This window comes from Lissotriton vulgaris, chromosome 4_1, assembly GCF_964263255.1.
Source record: "Lissotriton vulgaris chromosome 4_1, aLisVul1.2, whole genome shotgun sequence".
Taxonomy (NCBI): Eukaryota; Metazoa; Chordata; class Amphibia; order Caudata; family Salamandridae; genus Lissotriton; species Lissotriton vulgaris.
This window is the reverse complement of record NC_141691.1, coordinates 907,374,609-907,385,147: the sequence shown is the minus strand read 5'-3', so window position 1 is coordinate 907,385,147 and position 10,539 is coordinate 907,374,609.

Here is a 10,539-nt window from a genome sequence, read left to right as displayed (position 1 = left end):
GAGAATAGATAGAATTCCACGCGGGTTAAGATCTCAGCTGTTCCCCACATATGATGACTTAGAGGAAGACCTGATGTTGATATGGGAGAAGGAAGTAACAGGCAACTCCATGAGACTAATGAATCTACTAATAGAAAACTCAGAAAGAAAAGTACTAAAGATAACTGTAGAAGTAGATGCTCTGGAGAAGGAGATATTAGACTTAAACAAACCGGAGGGAACTAAAAAGAATTATGAGATTTTAAACAATATCTTGGAAAAATTTGAGGAGGACATCAAACAGAGGAAAGCGCGCAAACTAAAGCGCGACGAACAAGACTATACCTCTGGGAGGGTGTTCACATTTGCTAAAAGATTCGATGCCCTGGTTAACAACAATACCCTCGGTAACAGCAAAAAGACCCCATCCATGAGCAGTATAGATACGGTGTCCTCCAGTAATGTATCAGTGAGTGGAGAGGAGGGGGCAACTAATGCTAACACAGATGGATCAGGTAACACTTCGTCGTCTTTTTTAAAAGAGGTCCAAATGATCAGAATGGGGAATTCGAGACAACGAGACCAAAGAGTAGACATGGTGGCAAAACCAAGAGAGGAAAAAGGGGAGGTAAGAAAACCAGACGAAAGGGCACACTACCAAACACGTTACTGGAAGGCCAACCAGGGGAAGTGAATGGCAATAATGATATTCAAGTGATTAATTTGTCAGACTTTGACCTAACGGAGGATGTATCATCTGTCTTATGCAAAGGCCTGAATTTTTGTCCTACCAATAGAATTGATATCAATAATGTAAAGATTGACATTTACAAGTTTGTTCGCCAATTGAAAATAAAGAAATTTTTCTCTGCAAATGTCTCAGCCCCAAATTGTCAACCACCTCCAGTTGTTGGTGATATTACTATACAAGATGTACATGCTACTAGAATCCTGTTATCAATAACAGAACAAGAGAATGACCCCATAACTCTGCACCAAGTTTTACAAGATTTGGAATGTTGCACCAATTTGAGTGAAGATAGCGGGCTCAAAAAGAAGTCCAAATGGACCCCACAGTTGGGGAGCGGCAGTAACATAGATGCATTCTATAAGAGTGTAAACAAGGAACTAGACATTCTTGAGAATAAGATACGTGACTCCAAGCCTCCATACCCTCAGGATAATTTGTCTTTTAAAGAAAGAAGTGCCCTCAAATTAATATCTAAAAACACTTCCCTTGTAGTGAAAGAAGCGGATAAAGGGGGGAATGTCGTTCTAATGAATAGGACAAAGTATAATGAGGAGATTATGGGGCAACTGAACAATGAAGTCTGGTATACTAAATTACCACATAACCCGATGTTTACAGTTGTAGCCAAGATTAACACCTACTTAAAAACCTGGCATCAGGCTACCCTTCTGAATGACACAGAATTTAAATATCTTACTGTACATCGACCTCGCTTTCCTTGCATTTACACATTGCCAAAGGTTCATAAGTGTCTCCTGTCTCCACCAGGGAGGCCGATCATTTCGGGAATAGGCGGGCCGACTGAAAAATTGGCTGAATTTGTAGATCTTTTTCTCCAACCGTATGTTTTAAACTTACCCTCTAATATCAGGGACACTAAACATATCTTAAATATATTGAATGACTTTGAGTGGGAACCAGAGATGACATTGGTCACGATGGATGTATGCTCCCTATATACAAATATTAATCATGAGTTGGGTCTTAAGGCCCTCGAGTTTTTCCTACATAGGAGACCGGTCGAACTGTTGGAGCACACCAATATGATTTTAATGATGTCAAGACTGATTCTGGAAGAAAATGTATTTCTCTTTGAAGACCAATGGTATAAGCAAACCTGTGGGACCGCCATGGGTTCTAAATTTGCGCCGTCATTTGCCTGCCTATTTATGGGGTGGGTAGAGGCGGTACACATTTGGGGCCGAGGCGGTGCAAAATGGCACTCTCATATTAACTATTATGGAAGATACATAGACGACCTCATACTTATATGGTCTGGAAGTGAGGTTGAACTCTTGGATTTTTTTGCCTACATGAACGACAATGTGTATAATATGACCTTCACTATAGAACATTCCAAAGAGCGAATCAATTTTTTAGATCTAACCCTATATGTAAAAGACAACAAATTGTGTAGTAAGCTCTATAGAAAATCCACATCTTGTAATGCAGTTCTACACAATGATAGTGCACACCCAAGGTCTACAGTCACCTCAATCCCCTATGGAGAACTATATAGGGCTCGACGCAACTGTAGTGAGGATGGCGATTTTCTAGAGTGTATAACAGACATTGAAGGGAGATTCCTTAGGAGAGGTTATGGACCAGATGTTCTATGTAGAGCAAAAAACAGAGTCTTTAAACTAAATAGACAAGAAACTCGGAGTGCTAAATCCCATGACAGCAACAGTAACAAAGATAAGGTGAGATTGATTACCAACTATAATCCTTGGTCATCTAAGGTTTACCAAATACTGAAAAAGTACTGGTTCCTACTGAGTTCTGATCAAACCCTAAAAGACTACATTAACTCACGACCCTCTATATCATATCGACGTGGTATGACGATCAAAAATATGATTAGTCCCAGTTACCCTAAACTAACAGAGAGGACTCCGAATTGGTTACACCTACTTGCAAAAGGCTCATTCCGGTGCGGTGACTGTAGTATGTGTAGAATGTCACGGCACGGAATACTACAATTTACATACAATGGGTCTAAAACCTATCACATAAAATCACACATTGATTGCAACACCACCTATGTGGTATATGCGATAACGTGTAAATGTGATCGAGTATATATTGGCAGCACCATACGCAGACTCAGGGATCGCATGGCAGAACACTTTAGAGCGTTAAAGAATAAAGATTTGAGACATCCCCTAACAGCACATGCTGTGGAGTGCGGATCACAAAGTGAACATTTAGCTATGTCATTTCATGGTATTGAAACAATGCCCCAAGATGTGAGGGGAGGAGATAGGGAGCTCAGACTAAGACAACTCGAGGCCAGATGGATAATGCAGGTTCATGCGGTAGAGAGGGGTCTTAATTTTGATGACGAACTCCAATTCTTTTTGGGAAATTAATTGATGACACACTCCGGATGGAGTACTCTAAATGCCAATATATGTACATTACTTGAATATGACTTTTTTGGAACTAATGACCCAAAGAACAGCTATTGTATTTATATGTTGAATCTTTAAATGTACACGATCTTTTGATAAGCATGTTTTTATCATGTTTTGTGATTTTATTATGTTATGATTGGGTAAAGCTGCTTTTAAGTATACCTATGAGTATGACTCTGTCTTTACAATTTACTGTAAAATCAGGTGAATACCTTAGTGAAATCAATATAGAGGTATGACTGTGATGAATATTCATGACACTAACTTGATTTGGTACAATATGAACTTTGAGACAATATTGACTACCATATGCTGGGATCGTATGATACGTTCTGTTTTAAACTGCTCAGGCTGATAACCTCTGTCTAGACCAAGAACGTTATATGTACTAGTAACCGACTCTGTGTAAACATATATTGTCATGATGTTAGTAATGAGATTTAAGGAAATGCCACCTGGTGATGGAAATCTTCGGTGGGTGTCTGTGTTTCTATTTCTCTATTCGGTGTGCACTTATATATTTACAAAACTTGGAATAGATATTACGTATGGTAGGGATAAGATATCGGCTCATACACTCTAAGATGGCGCGGATTCCCACCCGGGAAACCACACCATATGCGGCTAGTCCCTTTTCTATGTCCGACACCGGACGTGGGTATTTGTAGACACTCCGACATGGCGCGGGTGCTGAACGCCGTGAACCCGGTTTTAGAGAAGACGAGATATCGTCACAGGTGAGACCCCGCACATATACAGATCTCTCTCGTGGCGGCGTCAATTTGCCGAGCACGATTTGCTGCGCTTTATTAATGGATATGGGTCGTGTAGTGCGCGCAACCACAGCGATTAAAACTTGCTGTCGGCTAAGTGGGTTAATTCTCACAGCTTGTAGTGCCTGAAGTGTGGGTCACTTAAAGATTGACCCCAGTTAATAAATCTAAATGTTTCTAATGATGACGGAAATGAATATTCCCTAACTAGTAGGATTCCATCTACTTTAATTTGACTACAGGAGGAAAATACCCGATTAATACTGTATGGAGAGAGACTGATTTTAACTACTACCTACGGGCCTAAACAACGTGGAAAATAGAGTGAGTACTAAATATAATGAGACTAAGGTTGGCTTTTGATGTGTACATAGATAGACGATATTCAAGTTCTGAATTGCGGTCTTTTATTGATAGCTAAGAGGACACCTGAACCCCAATGACGTTGTGGCAGGGGTGTTGAACAAGAGATTAGAGGCCGAATTTACTCAATTAAGGTACTTATGACTGATTCATAAATTCTGGTTGAGCACGATATGTTGATGTGGGGCTATCTCTCTCTGGCCACAACAACAAACTCACACTTATGAATACTGAAATTTTAACAGTGTGTTGATGTGGATTGCACACAGGATAAAGCTCACGGTGGTGGGATTCTTCTCTATTACAACTTTATTATATATATTCGGTTATGTTGGTGGTTACCACTCACTAAAACTTTCTCTTCAGAGCACCTTGTGTGGTCTCTAGGTGATATTGCACCAGCTCTTCGGTGTTGATAGCTTGCAACACTTCATAATGAGACTCTTTTAAAATCTGAGTTCTTGAAAAATCGGGGTGTTGGAAATAAACATATATACGTAAAGGTTTTAAAACTGTAAAATTACATTGTTCTAGCCTTGAAGAAGTCTGTGGATTAACACCATATCAGACGAAACACGTGTCGGCTAGGAGGTTTTATGAACAATCAACGCATGAAATAAAAGAAAGAAGAGAAGAAAACAAACAGTGATTTGTGATTTGTTCGTTGGCTGCAAAGTGAATTTTCGTAATAGCTCAGGATAAATGTTGTGATGTGTTTCAGGGCATTGACTGGTTCATGCCTGTTGTGTTTAGATTGGTGGTCTAAACCTTGTCCTTGGAGCTTTTATATATTTTCTCATCCTTACTATTATCACTGTTACCCGGCGCAATTATAACCCAACCACCAATTTCCTCATTTGCAGGTTGAGAATATGTTCTTTGAGTGAATAAGTATGAAAGTTCACTAATATTGTACGTGGTTTTGACCTTTGGGACTCGAATATTACTCCGTCTTGCGTTATTTTCTAACGTTTCCATTCTGTCAGCGAAATCCAGATCCGCCTTTTGAAGTTTAGTGATGTCCTCTTCAGCCTGATCCAAATGGACAGATAACACTGCTACTGTCTCTTCCAACCTCCCTGTTCTCGAGGTGAGACCATCGATTTTACTATCCAGGGATTCACACTAATTCTTGATCTCCATTTGATTTGCCGAAGATTCATCGAAACCCTTTTTTATGTCAAGTGACAGAGAGGAGAACATTGCTTCCAAAGAAGCCACCGAGGCACCAACCTCAAGAAGCTTGACAACAGAACTCGGGGGCATACTAGGTGACCCCCGTAGAAGCCCTTGTGAATCATCCTGCAAATTAGCCCCTTCTGACCCCCCGCATCTACAAATGCAGGTAAGTCAGGCAGTAGGACGACTTTTTCTACAGTGGATGGTAAGACTGGGACTAATAAATCCTCGACACTGGTGGTGTTCTGCTCAGGAGAAACAGAGGTAGAGGTAGAATCCAAAGAGAAGGAAGGAACCGTTAAGGTGCTAACTAAGACGGGGATTGGGGCTGGGGCTGTGACCGACATGGCACGATCCTCCGCAAGATCCAGCACCTGTGGAATGGCTTTAAAGTAGGAATGAAGAGAAGGAGTTTTTTTTTACCCTACACTCAGAACCACTTTCAGATTCCTAGCGGCTTTGGATGATCTTGACTTCTTCGCCTTTACCTCATTGGATAAATAAGATGAGGGCTTTTTCTTTACCACCTCAAAATGTTCAGGGTCTCTGGAAAGATCTTTAGTCGCAGGGGCCACCTTTGCTAAAGCCTCCTTCTTTTTCCTTCCTCGTTTTCCCTTTGTTTTAAAGTGATGCGAGATGGGCTGAGATCACTCAGACTGCTGAAAATGCAGAGATGAGTCTATAGATTTGGGCTGAAAATCAAAATTATCAACCCCCTCCTCACCGCTATCTACAATAACAGCCTCGCCGTTCCCCTCCACAGCTACGAGTGGTAAAAGTTTTTTTACTGTCACCTCGTCCTGCTGTATCTCGCCATAGTCTCTGCCTCCAGGGGCTTGCAAGAGGCTTCGTGCCTTCCTCCCCCTTCTCAGCTCCAGGGCGGCCGATGTCCAAAGTCGCAGCCCCTGAAAAGTCCGGAGCGGAACAGGAGACAAACACACAATGCCGGAATGAAGGAAAGTGGAGCCGATGACTCCGCTGATTGAGTCGGGCAAGGAGAGGGAAGAAAGACTTCACGTTATGCAAATCGAAATACCAAGGCTGTACAAACAGATACAATTACTGAAATTGTTTCCCCCTCAGGTAAAAATTGTCGGGTAACATCGGGTATAAATCATCATGAAGAACTCCAAATGGGATTTTGAACAAAATCACCCAATTAAACTGACGGAGCAGCTCAAATCAGGAGCACGGTCATGGAGCGCTGCAGCAGTTCGGCTGGCTGCCGCCAGGTTTTCCCCAATGTGCCACCAGGAGGATTAAAGGGAAGAGTTGTGTATTTGCCACTAGATTTAAAGAAAAATATTGAAACAGTTGGTGTAGAAAATGTAGAAGATGAACCTTTAGTTATTCTTGTTAATGGCGTTCCTACTAAAAGTAAGAAAATCTGGCAGGAATTAGTGGATGTTAGGAAAGTGAAAAAGGCAACATTGTATCTGATAAAAAATAATCAATATTATAAAAATGTGTTTCTGAGTGAAGAAGAAAGAACTGTAGAAGAAGATAGTGACTTGCCATATGGATAAATTGAAAAAGTGGATGTGTCTAGAATTGAAGAAATCTACGAACATTACAGTGTTCATCCACTTCACTCTAAAGAAGTGATGGGCAATACTATAGAGTTATTCCAAATGAAAGAAGCAAAGGGAAGTCCCATTAGTGTATAGGACAAAAGTTTGGAAGCTCATTGTTTCCCTCAGTTGTTTCCTACAGGAAAAGGAGGACGATATGATGACCAACCTGTGCAGATTCCTGCATCTGAATACCGGACATTAAGAATGTTTGCAGAAGATCCAAGATTTCGACAATGTATTCCCTATTTGTTTCATCTTTTGTTTGAGAGTGATTTGTCTGGACTTTCTTATGCAGTAAACCATATATTGAAAACAGGTGTACATCTGCAAAATGTTTCGGCAAAGGAATTAATGGATAAAGTACACCAGAAAGATAATGTTTTGGAATCTCAGATAATTTATCTCATGGCATGTCAGAGTGGTACTAATGAGTACTGGTACCGTCGTCATGGAGAATTTAAATGTATGCTAAGGAACTTAGGAACTCCTACATGGTTCCTTACTCTAAGCTGTGCTGAATATGCTTGGGATGATTTACTTCAATTTCTTTGAGAGGCAAATCCAAATATAATAAATATTGAATACAAAATACCTGGAAAATTGTGCTCTTTGGATCCAGTTAATGTATGCAGGTATTTCAATCATAGATATGAAGCTATGATATCTTTTATCACCAATAAAAAAAATCCTCCTCTTGGAGAGGTTGTGGATTTCTTTTGGAGAAAGGAGTATCAAGCAAGAAGTGCTCCTCACATACACATGCTAATATGGATCAAAGATGCTCCCAAATTTGGAACAGACTCAGATGATACTGTGTTGTCTTTTATTGACGAATATGCTACGTGTGATATACCCAAAAGCGCACAGGATAAGGACTTAAGACAACAAGTAGATTTCCACGTCCAGTAATATCAAAAGGAAGATTGAACAGTTTTATGTCATCTTTACGACATACTATCACAAGAAAGTCTCCTAAAAACACCTACAACTTAAGAAGAAATGAAGAGCCAAAATACATAAATGACTACAACCCTGTCATTTTGTCCATGTGGAATGCTAACATGGATATTCAACCATATATTGAAAACAGGTGTACATCTGCAAAATGTTTCGGCAAAGGAATTTATGGATAAAGTACACCACAAAGATAATGTTTTGGAATCTCAGATAATTTATCTCATGGCATGTCAGAGTGGTACTAATGAGTACTGGTACCGTCGTCATGGAGAATTTAAATGTATGCTAAGGAACTTAGGAACTCCTACATGGTTCCTTACTCTAAGCTGTGCTGAATATGCTTGGGATGATTTACTTCAATTTCTTTGAGAGGCAAATCCAAATATAATAAATATTGAATACAAAAGACCTGGAGAATTGTGCTCTTTGGATCCAGTTAATGTATGCAGGTATTTCAATCATAGATATGAAGCTATGATATCTTTTATCGCCAATAAAAAAAATCCTCCTCTTGGAGAGGTTGTGGATTTCTTTTGGAGAAAGGAGTATCAAGCAAGAGGTGCTCCTCACATACACATGCTAATATGGATCAAAGATGCTCCCAAATTTGGAACAGACTCAGATGATACTGTGTTGTCTTTTATTGACGAATATGCTACGTGTGATATACCCAAAAGCGCACAGGATAAGGACTTAAGACAACAAGTAGATTTCCACGTCCAGTAATATCAAAAGGAAGATTGAACAGTTTTATGTCATCTTTACGACATACTATCACAAGAAAGTCTCCTAAAAACACCTACAACTTAAGAAGAAATGAAGAGCCAAAATACATAAATGACTACAACCCTGTCATTTTGTCTATGTAGAATGCTAACATGGATATTCAATATGTTGCAGACAATTCCATTGCTGTTGCTCGATATGTAACATCGTACATACCAAAATCAGAAAAGACGGATTGAAGGAAATGTGGGAAGAGATTTCCCACGAGAAGAGTCTAAGTACGAAATTATACAGTTATAGTTTAAAGATGTTGTCTCATCGAGAAATTGGAGCGTATGAATGCTCGGATTGCTTATCATATGCAAGTCTATACTCCAAATCTAGAAGAATCATTTGGGTGAGTCTAGGTCTTGCTGCAACACGAAATCAAGTACTTAAATTTGTACAAGAAATTGAATATTTAGCTGAAAAGGAGCCATAAAGTACAGATATTGTGTAAACAAACATGTTGGATACATATTATCCAAATAGAAGTCATCATCTTGAGAACATTTGTCTCTATGAAGTGCTGCAAAACCATATTTTTAAACGGAGTATTACAGAAAACATCAATAATCAATAATGGTATATATGCTGTGATTGGTTCTGAAGGATGTCTGGTGAAGCAAAGAAAAGTACATTTGATTAATCACCGTAAACTGAGTTGTGAAACACCTGACAAAAGGGAATTTTACTATTTAGCTCTTTTGCAACTTTTCAAGCCATGGCGTTCAGAATTAGAATTACTTGGAGATTTCGAGAGCTATGAAGATTCTTTCAATGCAACTAAAGATACTATAGAATGTCCTGTTTTTTCTAATTATGTGAAAATGTTGAACGATGAAATTGAACAAGAAGCTACAATTGCAGCTGAGATTGCTAGAGACAGTTATCAAGATAGTCAAGCTTCTGCTCCGTTACGTCAGGATCCATTACCAGAACCAATTATTCAAAATGAAGCAGCAACAGCTATGGAAGAGGTGGAAACAGCAATGTATCAAGCTCAAGAAGATGTAAGAAACATAAGAAGTTTGGAAGAACAACTCAATTTTGAGCAGAAACATATATATGAGCAAGCGAGAGAACAGATTAACCATGGATTACTTCATGAAAAAAAAGAGTGCTCTTGCTCATCATTTCAACCTATCCATTTGTATGTTAGTGGACAAGCTGGAACAGGGAAAAGTTTTTTAATTAAAGTAATTTCAACTTATTTACACAAAACAACTGACTCGTATTTGTCTTGTGTTGTCACTGCTCCAACTGGGTTGGCGGCACACAATATTAAAGGAATTACTTTAAATTTGTTTATTAATGCTACCAGTAGAGCATGAAAACAAATTAGAATACTACAAGCTATCTGGAGAAGCTTGTTTTGAAGTTGCAAGAGTATTGAAGAAAATGAAAGGTCTCATTATTGATGAGGTAAGCATGGTATCAAACTTAATGCTTGCCTTTGTGCATTTAAGAATGCAGCAAATTCTTAAAACAGACTATGACATATTATTTGGAGGAAAACACGTCATAGGTTTTGGAGATCTACTTAATCCTGTAAAAGGACAACCTGTGTTTAAAACACTTGGTACATGAAGATACCAGAAAGTCTTTGGGGAGCATTAGAAATGTTAATATTTGGTCCTATTTTGTGTATAAAGAACTTATTACAAATATACGTCAGGCAAATGATGCAGATTATGGAAAAATTCTTCAAGATATAAGAATTGGAAAAGTAACAGAACATTGCAAACAAGCTTTACTGAGACAATTACTTCCCAATTTGT